A 12664-nucleotide genomic window follows, 5' to 3' on the forward strand; every position below is an offset into this window, starting at 1 on the left:
TATATATATATATATATAAATGCTGTTTTCCATTAAGACTATACTTTTAGGTACAAGTTAGTAAATAAATTGTTTTTCAAAGGATGAACTTGGGGATTTGAGAACAATTGCTACTCCTGTAGTAGATGCTGGTTGACTTTCTAGTATCTAGTATTTGTAACCCCAGCTCAAGGGCATCTGATATCCACTTCTGGCCTTTGTAGGCACAAGGCCTGTAAGTGGTACACATATACAATTAGAAGCTAACACTTTTATGAATAAAATAAAAAATTACTTTTGAAATAATGTTTTATTAACATGTTGAGAATGTCATTCAATATAATTTGGTAATATTTACCTCCCTTTAAACTTTTCACAGATATCTTTACCTCCATAACCCTCAAACCTACTTCTCTACTTCCTTTTTTATGTGCTGAATGCAGTTTTTGTTGTCCAGCTATTTTTTGGGAATAGAGCCTGTCCTGAATTGTATATGACCTACCATCAACATTCACATCATCAAAGAAAACTGACTCTATATCTCAGCAACCATTAAAGTTCAATATCCACTCAACTAATTATAAGACTTTGGGCCCACCATCCCCTGCATGCTTGGACATTTTTCTGTATTGTGCTTGAGAATGTCTTCTGAATGCTATCACAGTTGTGAGCTCATGCATAACACAGTTCCACTGCATCTTGAAACACCAGTTCCATGAAGTTATTTACTATGTCTGTTTTTCACTATCTTTCTGACCCCTTGTTTTTTCAAAAATCTATGAGCCTTGGTGGAAATGTGTGATATGTACATCTCATTTATGGCTAAGCAGGCTCTTATTTTTTGCAGTTGACCAGTTGAGAGTTTCTGTGTTAATTATGACCTATAACAATAGAAAGCTTTTCTCATGAGCGCTAAGAGATACAGTGATATATGGGTGTAGAAAAAAAATCATTAGCTTTAATTTTAACACCATGTCCATTTAGCAACACAATAATAGAAGTTTCTTCATTGTAAAATATGACATATCTAGCCAGAGTTTCTCAGAAGTTTTATAGGAATGGGTTCTAGCTCCTTTATTAGATTTTAGATCCAATCATAAAGTGGTTGGTTATTCCCACAACCTTTATGCCACTATTGCACACGGAACACATCTCTTCAGTTTAGTCATTATTATATCTCAAATTTCATAGGTTAAAGAAACTGACTACTGTTTTCTTTTTCTACAGTACACAACACCATCTAGTACAATTAAAACTAGGTAGTAGGAAATATTCTTCAAGGTGAGCACCAGTTTGAGTTCTCTACATTCTTTTATTCATGTGATTTTTTTTTCAGCAACAGGATCTTACCATTAAGCTCTGGAGAGTAATAAAGGGTATTGAGCATCTCCTGTGTCATGTAATCTCTACATTCATAGCTAGGCAGACACATATGTGATCACACACTTACTAAATATGCAAAACAATCTCTATATATGAAGTTTGTTTGGTTAAGGTACTAGTATTTACCTTGACTTTCCTAGAAGCAGGAAAATATCTTGGGGTGTGTGTGTGTGTGTGTGCACATATATTCATACATGCACATGTGTGAATGTGCGTTTGTGTGTACTAACAGACCATGGCAGTTTTTGAATATTGTAAACTGGAAGAGATGTAGAAAAAAGAGAATATGTGTTTGAAGCAAGAAAGTAAGAAAATAACATAAAAGAAAATACTTGGTTGGAAATGAAGCATTGTAGAAACAAACTATAGATTTTGCTTTTTAGCTAGTATTATAATGCTCTGCTGTGTTACTAGTTTTAACAGTGTTACTGTTGATATTTTGTGTATACTACCTTTGATACTCATTGTTTAAGTATTTGGTTAAGCAAATCAGGAATAGCCATCAACATTGCAAATGGAAAGTATTAAAATCAGAAGTTACATAATTTGTTCAATCTCTGCATAATGTAGAGGTAGAAAATGGAGTCTGTCTTGCTGTCTTATTACTTACTTCACTAAATATTATTGATACCTCTGTTTTATTTTTGGAGGAAAGGTAGTAACCCATTTTTAGGTTTATATCCCTGGTGTATATCAATTAAACATTCACACAAACAAACAATGTATAAAACATTCCTTTATATGTGTGTGTGTGTGTGTGTATATATATATATATATATATATATATATATAATTTTAAGAAGCTTCTAGAGTAGTGAGTATCTATATTTCTGCAAAGGTCTTTGATCTTACTTATTTCTCTCCATTTCTCCCTCTATCCTATCATTCACTATACCACCCCAGTTTAATCCTTTCTGTTCTGCTGAGAAGGAGCTTTGGTGTTGTGGGTAAGCAGAGGCAGGCAGCAGTTGGAGATCAGTACTTTAGAGCCACTGATGGGGTTGATTCAGATACTTACAAGGGCTGCTGCCAATGACAGCCAGCCATTAGAGAAATTACTTAGGAGACGATCCTCTGAAGGAACAAACCTTGATTCACTGAGGCTGGCTATCCCTATGGCCAAAGAAAAACTGAGCTCTTATACACACACACACACACACACACACACACACACACACACAGAGAGAGAGAGAGAGAGAGAGAGAGAGAGAGAGAGAGAGAACACACAGAACACACACACACAAACATTTAGATACACACTGAGTAAATGAAGCAAAAAGCAGACTCCAATAACTGGATACATAAAGCTACATATATACATGCATAATTACATGCATAAAAATGTGCAAACATATATATATATATATATATATATATATATATATATATATATATATATATATATATGTACATTGAATGGTTAGAGCAAAGCTACAGCAAGCAGGTTTCAAACATAGATACACACAAGTGATGAATGGAGCAAGCTCCAACACAAACTCAGATAAGCTTTACACTTACTTATGCACGCTTACAGAGTTGATGGATTGAATAAAGTTCCAACACTTCCTCACACCAACCTTACACATATACATACATGTTCTAATCTCCACACTTTATTTTTTCCTCCATAGCTTATATATCCCAGCAGTAAATTATTACAATGTAATAATGTTTTCGTTTCTTCTAGTGAATGTTTATGAAACTAAGTGTGCTCCCCAATATCTTTGCAAGAAATAACATTACAAAGTACAGGTAAAGCAAATGATTCCCAAGAACCCACATACATTTGTAACTAAGCAATTTGTTAAAGATTTTCAAAGTGTAAGCAAGCAAGGTAGTTTTATCAGCTATGTTCTCTTACTGACAGACAGCGATTTGTGGTTACAAAGAAAGGAGAAATTATTTTACTAGTTATCTTTAAAAATAATCTTTTAAGAATCTTAGAAGAATCACAAATCTAAATTTTTATATAAAGATTAGTCATATCTACCTTAAATCCTCAGAATGCACATCTACTCATCTGCAATTCTTTTTTTTTTACAGTTTTTTTTAAGTTGGATATTTTCTTTATTTACATTTAAAATGTTATCCCCTTTCCCTATTCCCTGCCCCCTGACAGAAACCCTTATCCCATCCCCCTCCCCTTGCTTCTAAGAGGGTGCTCCCCTACCCACCCAACCCACTCAAGCCTCACTTCCCTAGCATTCCTCTATATTGGGGCATCAAGCTTCACCAAGGTCCTCCCCTCCCATTGATTCCAGATAAGGCCCCTTCAGCTCCTTCAGTCCTTCTCCTAAAGGGTTCCTGTGCTCAGTCAACCATCATCAGCAATTCTTAATAAATCACACCAGGAAGCTGAGGGCAGAAATCGGTAAAATGGGTATAAGAAATCAATTATCACTAGTCCAGCCTCAATGAGTCATGTCAGCCAGTGCTGCCATTGTTCTTGTTACCTGACCATGAAGGCCCCTAGCTTAACTAAAAAAGAGTATGCATTTTCTGAACTTCAATTTGTTTCCTAAGATTTTCTACATCAGTCAATAGCAAAAACATCTCAATTGAGCTTCACTAATAATTTTATTTTTTCCAGATGTTTTCTAAGGGTGGTTGTCATTGCTGGAATCTACATCCCTAACTTCTCTATGGTGGTGATTGAGTCATTAATCTGTTCCAGCAGCAATGCCTGAAAGAGATCAAGCACAGTTATTATTGAGTATCAGATATACTGCCTAGTAAGAGGCTGGAAGCCCCCCTCCCCCAGGGCTTTCATAAAATTCTTAGATCAAAGGGGATGTGAGGACAGGAAGCAGAGCAGAACTCTGTAACAGCATGAAGTACTCAGGATATGTGGATCTCGGAGTCCTGCCACACTGAAGTGCACCCATCCTGGCTGTGGGAACTGGTTGGCTGCATTCCATGAGTTCTAAAGTCATTTGTTGTTCCTCTGCATGGCATTTGCACTGTTTCATCATTAACTCTAAATCCTTTGTACCAGTGTATTCTGTCTCTTTAGTAATTTCCAGACCTTTATGGGTATTTCAAACAAATCACACTCATCTGAAGATTCAAGTTAACATCCAGATGAGAGATAACATGTGATATTTGGCTTTCTTGTTTGAGGAACTGCACTCAGAATAAATGTTTCCAGCTCCATCAGTTTACCTGAGAATTGCATAACTTCAGTTTTCTTAATTGTTAATATTCTACTGTGTTAATGTTTCATGTTTAAATATCCTTTCATCAGTTGATGGACATCTAGTCTCTTTTAATTTTCTGACTATTATGAATAAAGAAACAATGAATGGAAAAGCAAGTGTCTCTTTAGTAAGATATAGAATCATTTGCATATAGCCTCACGGGTGATATAACTGTATATTTTGATACAACTGATCAATTTCCATATTTTTGAAGAATCTCCACATTGATTTCCATAATGGTTATATCAGTATGCATTCTCATATGTAGCAAATAAGTAGTCCCTTCTCTCAATATCCACACCAGTACCATGTGTTTTTATTGATCTTAGCATTATGACTAGGATAAGATGAAACTTCAGTGTGGTTTTAATTTTTATTTCCCTGGTGGCTAAAGATGTTGAACATTTTAAAAACTTTAAACAGTGAACATATTTATGAATCAGTTTTATTATTTTGCATTTTTAAAATGCCATCTTACTGTGGGTCTGGAACAGGCTTTATTGGAGCCAATTTAATACTCCTTGTTTGTGCTTTTTTTCCAAATCACAGAAGCTTTATGATGCATTGCTCAGTTACTCAGCACTTTAGACTATTGAGAATTCTCTTTATAGTTTTTTTTTTCTTTCCTTTTTAGTATCTTTTAACAACTCAACATATTTTTATTGAAAATAGATTCTTCTCTCATGTAATAGATCCCAAATGACATTTTCCTCTTCTATTCCTCCTAGTTCCCCACACTTATTTCCTCTCTCTCTCTCTGAGTTCCACTCTCCCTTTGTTTCCTTTTCAGAGAAGTGTAGACCTCCAAGAAATAACAGCCAAACAGGAAAAACAGGATACACTAAGACAAGACTAACACTTTATGTGGAGGCTGGACAAAGCAACCCATTAAAAGGAAGAGTCATAAGAGAAGACAAGAGTCTGAGATAAACCTGGTTTCACTGTTATTAGTCCCACCAATCTAATAGCCATAACATATGATCAGAGGCCCAGTTTTTGCCATGTCAGTCTCCATGATCCCATGAGCCTTAATTAGTTAGTTTGGTAGGCCGTGATCTCCTGGTGTTTTCCCCTCTGACTCCTACAATATCCCCCGCCGCTGTTATTTAGGGTTCCCCCATCTTCCAGTGGAGAAACCCTATGGTTTATGTCTTTATGTCTCTGCACCTACTCCCATCTGCAGCTGGAGGAAGCCTCTCTGATGATGACTGGGCAAAGAATCAATCTATGGGTATAAAAGAATACCATTAGGAATAACTACATTGTTTTTGCCAGTCATGTTTGGTCCTATCCTAGGTCTTAGTGATATCCAATCTCTGGCTTCTGGCCATGCAAGCAGCGTAGGACATGGGTCCCCTGTCATGATGTTGACCTCACATTAAATCCAGCATTGGTTGATTATTAACACATGATCTGTACCACAATGCCTCAACACATCTTGCAGGCAGGAATGATTGGAGGTGGAAAGTTTTGTGGTTGGGTTAGTGTCCAGCTCTCTTTCCATAACCTGTAGAGTACCTACTCTCACCAAAGAAATTCAAACAATATGACGAAGGCTCCAAGCCTACATCAGCTTGAACTCCCTAAGTTGAATGAGCTGAGTGGAAGTTGTCTTTGGCAGTGCCCCTCCTACATACACCTGTTGTCAGTTTTCAGAGGGCAACCTTCTGTACTAGCATCAGTCTGCATGTTCAGGTTACACAGGACTTTTTTCACTTTGGACACATGTCTCAGTTCAGATGCCATGTCTTCCACCCCTTGGTGGGCCATATCTTATATGTGAGAGAGTACATCTCAGGATGCTATGTCATTTGTTGACCTAGCCTTTCTGTGTGCATGCTATTTACTCTGTCCTTTTTACTTCTTTGTTTCATTTTTGTTCTTTTTCCAAGATCTCCTATCTTTTTGCCAACCTTTGTTATAATGACATTGCACACTTTGGCATGGGTAGGTTCCAATGAATACAGTGAGCAGTTTAATGCTTTACAGATCTCTATTTCATCAGTTCAGCCTACTATGCCACTTAAAAGTTGGCCTATTTGTTGACTGGTTTCTCTTTTCCCTGATAGATACAAAGGTTGACATCCCTGCTTTGCTTAGGGGAAAAAAGGGAATTGGTATTTGTCTGCTTTTTTTTTCCCAAAATTGTCTGCTTTCTTTTTTTTATTAGATATTTTCTTAATTTACATTTCATATTTTTATGCCCTTTCCTCATTTCCCCTTTGAAAACTCCCTATCCCCTACCCCCCCCCCTGCCACCCTGCTCACTAACCCACCCACTCCTGCTTCCCTGTCCTGGCATTTCCCTAATCTTGGAAGGTCAAGGGCCTCTCCTCTCACTGATGTCTCACAAGGCCATCCTCTGCTACACATGTGGCTAAAGCCTTGAATCCCTCCTTTAGTACTCTTGGGTTGGTGGTTTAGTCCCTGCGAGCTAATATGATTGGTTCATATTGTTGTTTCTCCAATGGGGCTGCAAACCCCTTCAGCTCCTTGGGTCCTTTCTCTATCTCCTCCATTGGGGACACTGTGCTCAGTCCAATGGATGGCTGTGAGCATCTACCTCTGTATTTCTCCTAAGTGATCATATCATTTGGATGTTTTAACATTCTCAGCTCCCACATGTATTGAAAATGTGGTCCTTGGAGCATAAATGATGCTTTTTCTAATTTTACATGAGGAAAGAGGTCCCCAGGATTTTAAAAGTGGTAAAGAAATGTAGAAGTCTCCTATATAATATTGTGTATTTTTATTTTCTTTTACTCACGTTTCCCTAAACAATCGAGCTCCTGTCTAAACTTTGGGGGGGAAAAAACGAAAAAGAACAAAACAAAACAAAACCTCTCTCCTGTTGCTTTGTGCTTTCATATGAAAGGAAACTTTGAGTGTGTTATTTTCCACATGTAGGTCACCTTAGCTGAGAGGCCTCATTTTAGAAGAAACATAAAAGATATGTAGTTGTTGAATTACAAACTTGTCTAGGCCAATGTGAAAAACTGTCATTAAAATTGTGATAATAAGCAAGAGTTATCAGTGCCAAGAAAAAAATACTCAAAGTCTGGTATTTAACATTGTTTCTGTTTATTTTCTGAACTGACAAATGATAATTGCTTGAGCAATTAAAATAATTAGGAAAGTGCAGAATCACAAAAGAAGAAGTCTTTTAAGGGTGCAATTAAAATGCATAAGAAAAAATTATGTTTGGTTGCTGTACCTTATCCTGCAACAGACAGTACCAGGTACTTTCTTAATGGACTGACTATTGAGAGATCCCATGCAATTTGAGTTCTGGCTGGGAACACAGCCCAAACACTTATCTCAAAACGTAAGTGTTGTTTTAAAGTAGGCTTCTGAGGATCTTGGACATAACATCCTGTAACTGCTTTGGTAGAAAATGGCTTTTCAAAATGCACAATTGCTCAATGTGCTATAACTTTGGAATATGACTTTTTGAATCCACTATTCTGAGCTGTCTTTAAACAAGCATGAGAGAAAACATGAGCAAACCCCTTGGATGGTGTTAGCATTTTACAATTCTTATCTGCTTTTTGAGCTGCAGAAGGCAATCTGAGGGAAGCTTTGGAATTTGAAGATTGACAGTGCTTTATAGAGAGAAATGACAGTTTCTTTGGATAAGAGAAGACTCTTTGGAAAGGTAGACTAACCTTAATTCAGAGAGATTATGCCTTAAAATCAAGCAAGGGAACATTAACTATAAGAACAACTATGGTGTTTGTGTGCTCAAACAAGCAGTTAAGCTACTTTATTTTCTGATATGCTCCCGATAGCTGGGGATCCTGTCAAAGATTGATGAGACCAATTTCTAAGCAGAGACCATCTTAGAAGTAAATAGATGGTGTTTAATCAGAATTTTGTAAAATTTGTTCTATTAGGCATGAAGTATTGGTTCAGGTATACTTTTTAGAGAGTTATTTATTAAGAATATTGCAGTCAGCTTCTAATACTTGTCTGCGCCAATCCCAGGTTATTTATCTCAAGTAACAGTCCCTGGATTTAACAACCTTAATGTATATTTCCTATAAATTAAAATTGGCCTTTGCTACATTGGAATTTTATCTTTCTCACAGAAACTCATTTATCATATTAAACTCCTGTCATGCAGGACATGAAATATTTTTGTACACAATTACTTTTCATTTCTTGTCAATGCACGGTGAAATGAAATGGTTTCAGCTCACAGCAAAATTTAGAATGTGATGTGGTTTGAAAGGAGAGTATTAAGTGAATTTGGACAAGAGAGGGTTTGGCTAAAATGATGGTAAACTAGAGTCAGTAGAATCATTTGGAAGAAACACTCAGATTTAATAAACCTGGAAGTTTATTTCAAAACAAATCAATATGTCATTCTACTTTCTATCAATTAAATGAGTGGTACCGATTAAGTGACTTACTTCAAAAGTACCTTTCTCTACTAGTATTTATGAAGAAATTTTAGAATAACATTATCCATTTGTCAAATACTCTTATTGAATGTTTACTTTGTTTATGCTAATTATGTTGTTTTCTGTGCTGATGATACAGTCAGTCTTAGAGAATATTTAACTATGTTTGTACAATATGTGATATATCTGTTAGTCAATAGAAACAGGAGTCCTTAGCCATCCTGTTCTATGTTAATATGTAATTTCAGTAACTACATCATAAAAAATGCACAAGCTCTTAAATTTTAAAGAATTTATTTATTATTAGTGGGTATGTATGTGATGTATATGGGGGATATGTGATTATTTCAATGGATATTAAAGTGTATAATAAATTTGAGTAATTTAATTTCTCCTTGTTCTCAACCAAGGACTAGAACAGTAATTGATATATATATATAATCGGTACATGGAAACAAATCTTAAATAATTATATCCTATATTCTTGGATATAACTGACATTGTTTTACTTTGGGGCAAGGAAAATGCTGACATAGAGGTAATGAGAAATTTTATGATTTGTGTTTGTGACATGGAGAGAAAATAAACTTATTCTCATATTTTCTACTTATACAGTTTGACTACTTACCTAGTAACTGCACATCTAAAAGCTATCCATCATCAATATTATTTTATTGTTTTTTTTACTTTCTCATCATGCATGTAAATTATGCTATTTTACTATAAATAATATTATGTAACCCCTCCCACTTTTATCAAAATTTTATCCAAGCAAAGACTAAGGATGCTTTAAAGAGCCTTAATATTTTTTTCAGAAACCTGGTACAGACCTCCAATCTAGAGTTGAGTGAATTTTGCAACAAACCTTAAAAGTTAAAATCAGTCAGAAGAATGGAAACATGCAGATTAGTTTATTTTTGAATACATTAGATATAGTAGTGGCATGTGTTTAACAAAGAAAACAGTAATAGAAAGTCACCTATCATGGTTTACTGTTGAGATATATTTCAGTGGTCTCTGAAAAAAATATTGTTTGGTGTTTTTATGGGATTCCTAGGAGTGGGAACAAATATGTCCTGATTCTTATGTCTTCGCTTTAGCTCTTATTCTCCTATTTGTTAAACTGTTACAAACAGATGCTGCCTCCATCTCTTTGAGTTCATACGAGCTTTGTTCATGTTTATTTAGAAGGCCTTTTTTTTTCTTGGTATCCTCCATTCTCCCAGGCTCTTACATTCCTTCTTCCTCCTCTTCCCTTGGGTTCCCTGTAACATTGGGCCCTTTCTATGATCATCCCTGTTCCTGAATAATGGCATGAAGACAATTTTATTAATGGCTAGGCCTTAAGCTAGGCTTGTTTTCAACTAGCTTGTAACTCAATTATCATGTGTATACTAACCTAAGTTCTGCCAAATGGCTGGTTACTTCTCAGTTTCATAAATCCAACTTTCTCTGTGTCTTGGTGGGTAATCTTATACTTTTCTTTTCCCTAGTCCCACTCTCTGCCCAATTTTCTACCTTAGTATTCTGCCTTTTGCTAAAAGCCAAAGGTTTTATATTTTAACCAATCAGAAGGCACTGTAGGCTGGCAAGGAAGGAATTTCTCTTTCTTTTTTTCTTTCTTTCTTTCTTTCTTTCTTTCTTTCTTTCTTTCTTTCTTTCTTTCTTTCTTTCTTTCTTTCACCTTTATCTGTATTTATTTTATGCTGAATTTATTCCCGGGCCATGAGTTTTTGTTTCTTCAGTTTCTTCTGGGATATCTTTTTCTTCTGTGCAAGCTCCTCTTCTGGCTTTGGAACGATCTGTTCCTTCTCAGTGAGGATCATCTCAATGTGGCAGGGGGAGATCATGTATGGGTTAATCCGGCCATGAGCTCTGTAGGTTCCTCGGCGCATCTTAGGTGCCTTGTTCACCTGGATGTGTTCAATGACTAGAGATTCTACTTCTAAACCCTTAAGTCTAGCATTACTCTCTGCATTTTTAAGCAGCAAAAATTCAACACTCTTTTTTGGCCACCGACTCTGTGTCCAGCCCCACCATTTGGCCTGAGCCCACCTACTGACTCCACCATTATACCACCGGAATGGCACACATTGCTTCTTTAAAGTGACGTCCTTCAGATACTTGGTGGCTTTGGGGATATGCATACCCTCGATGGCCTGGACAGTTTCCTGGGTGTTCTTAAAGTGAACACGAAGGTTTGAACCTCTTGATTTGCATGATTTTGTGGGGTTTTCTGGGTCAAGAGAGTAGCGAACCATCTTAGCAGGTGACCTCTGGCTGCTTACAGGAAGATGCCAGTTGTGGTGGCACACGCTGGAAGGATTTGCTGAAGGAGGCAGAGGCAGGAGAATCACGAGTTTGAGGCCAGCCTGTGCTACATAATTTCAAACAGTATGCAAAAACATCACTGAAACAGTCCCCTGAGCCCTGGGAGGGGAGGGATTTGATGGAGACATCCATTTAGTCCTGAGTGTTCACCCTCTCCAAAATGTCTGTCTATGAATCTCTCTCTCTCTCTTTTTTACCCCATATCTGCTGTAGGAGAACACTTCTCTGATGCTGGCTGAATAAGACATTGACTTATATCTCTCTTTCTGTGTCTGGAATACCCAGATGATTTTTTTTTTCTTTTCTAATTCCATCCCTTTGGGACTATAAATTCATGATGTCATTTTTTAACAGCTGAATAACACTCCAGTGTGTAAATGGACCACATTTTCTCTATTCAATCTTCTGTTGAAGAACATCTGTTTTTTGTTTTTTGTTTTGTTTTGTTTTCCCAATTCTGGATATATTATGTAAGAAAAGATTCTATTTCCAATAAAAGGAAAAACTTATTCCAATCAAGCCTAACTCAATGGATATATGAGTAGTATGTGAAATATATTGCAGAAATAAAATGGACTCAAAAACTGTAATATTTGTTATTCAGTTATTTATTTAGATGAATTAGCCATTGTTTTCAGTTACTTGATCAATTAGTAAAAGCCATAATTGTTCTTCAATAAGTGTATGCCCCTGAGTTTCACTTTAGAATCTCTGTTTAGCAGTGTGTGAAGTCTTCTTTTTAAATGGGATATTTTCTTTATTTACATTTCAAATGTTATCCCCTTTCTTGGTTTCCTTCCCTCCAGAAACACTCTGTCACCTCCTCCCTCTATCACATTCTATGAGGGTGTTCCTCGACCTACTCACATACTCTCACCTCTCTGCCCTGGCATTCCCCTACACTGGGGCATCTATTGACCCTTCATAGGACCAAGGGCCTCTCCTCCCATTGATAACCAACTAGGCCATCCTCTGCTACATATGCAGCTAGAGCCATCTGTACTGCTTTGTTTGATGGCTTAGTCCCGGGGGGGGGGGCTGTGGATGACATTCTAAGAATTTTTTTTTTTTTTTAGTTTAGCAATACAAAAGTAGTTAACTGTCACTGAGCAACTTTTCAAGTCATAATAATGTCAGACTCAACTGTCAACAGATTGCCCTTTATATGGCTGTGTCCATTTTTCATGAGATAGAATCTTAGAAGGCACATCATTGTTAATGTACTTCAGTTGTTCCTTCTCTTTCATTTGTTACATGACTATATTCCATAACATTCTGTCTTTTCAGAGAAACAGACAATTGGGATATAGTTAAAGACCAAGAATTCCAAAAATGAATAGTTAAAGAACTATTGTAGTTCTTTAACTGTGT

General features: G+C 36.5%; 1 pseudogene; it reads right to left on the minus strand.

The window, feature by feature from the left end:
* On the minus strand, nucleotides 10642-11257 carry Gm4986 (predicted pseudogene 4986; annotated as a pseudogene).

This window comes from Mus musculus, chromosome X, assembly GCF_000001635.26.
Source record: "Mus musculus strain C57BL/6J chromosome X, GRCm38.p6 C57BL/6J".
NCBI lineage: Eukaryota > Metazoa > Chordata > Mammalia > Rodentia > Muridae > Mus > Mus musculus.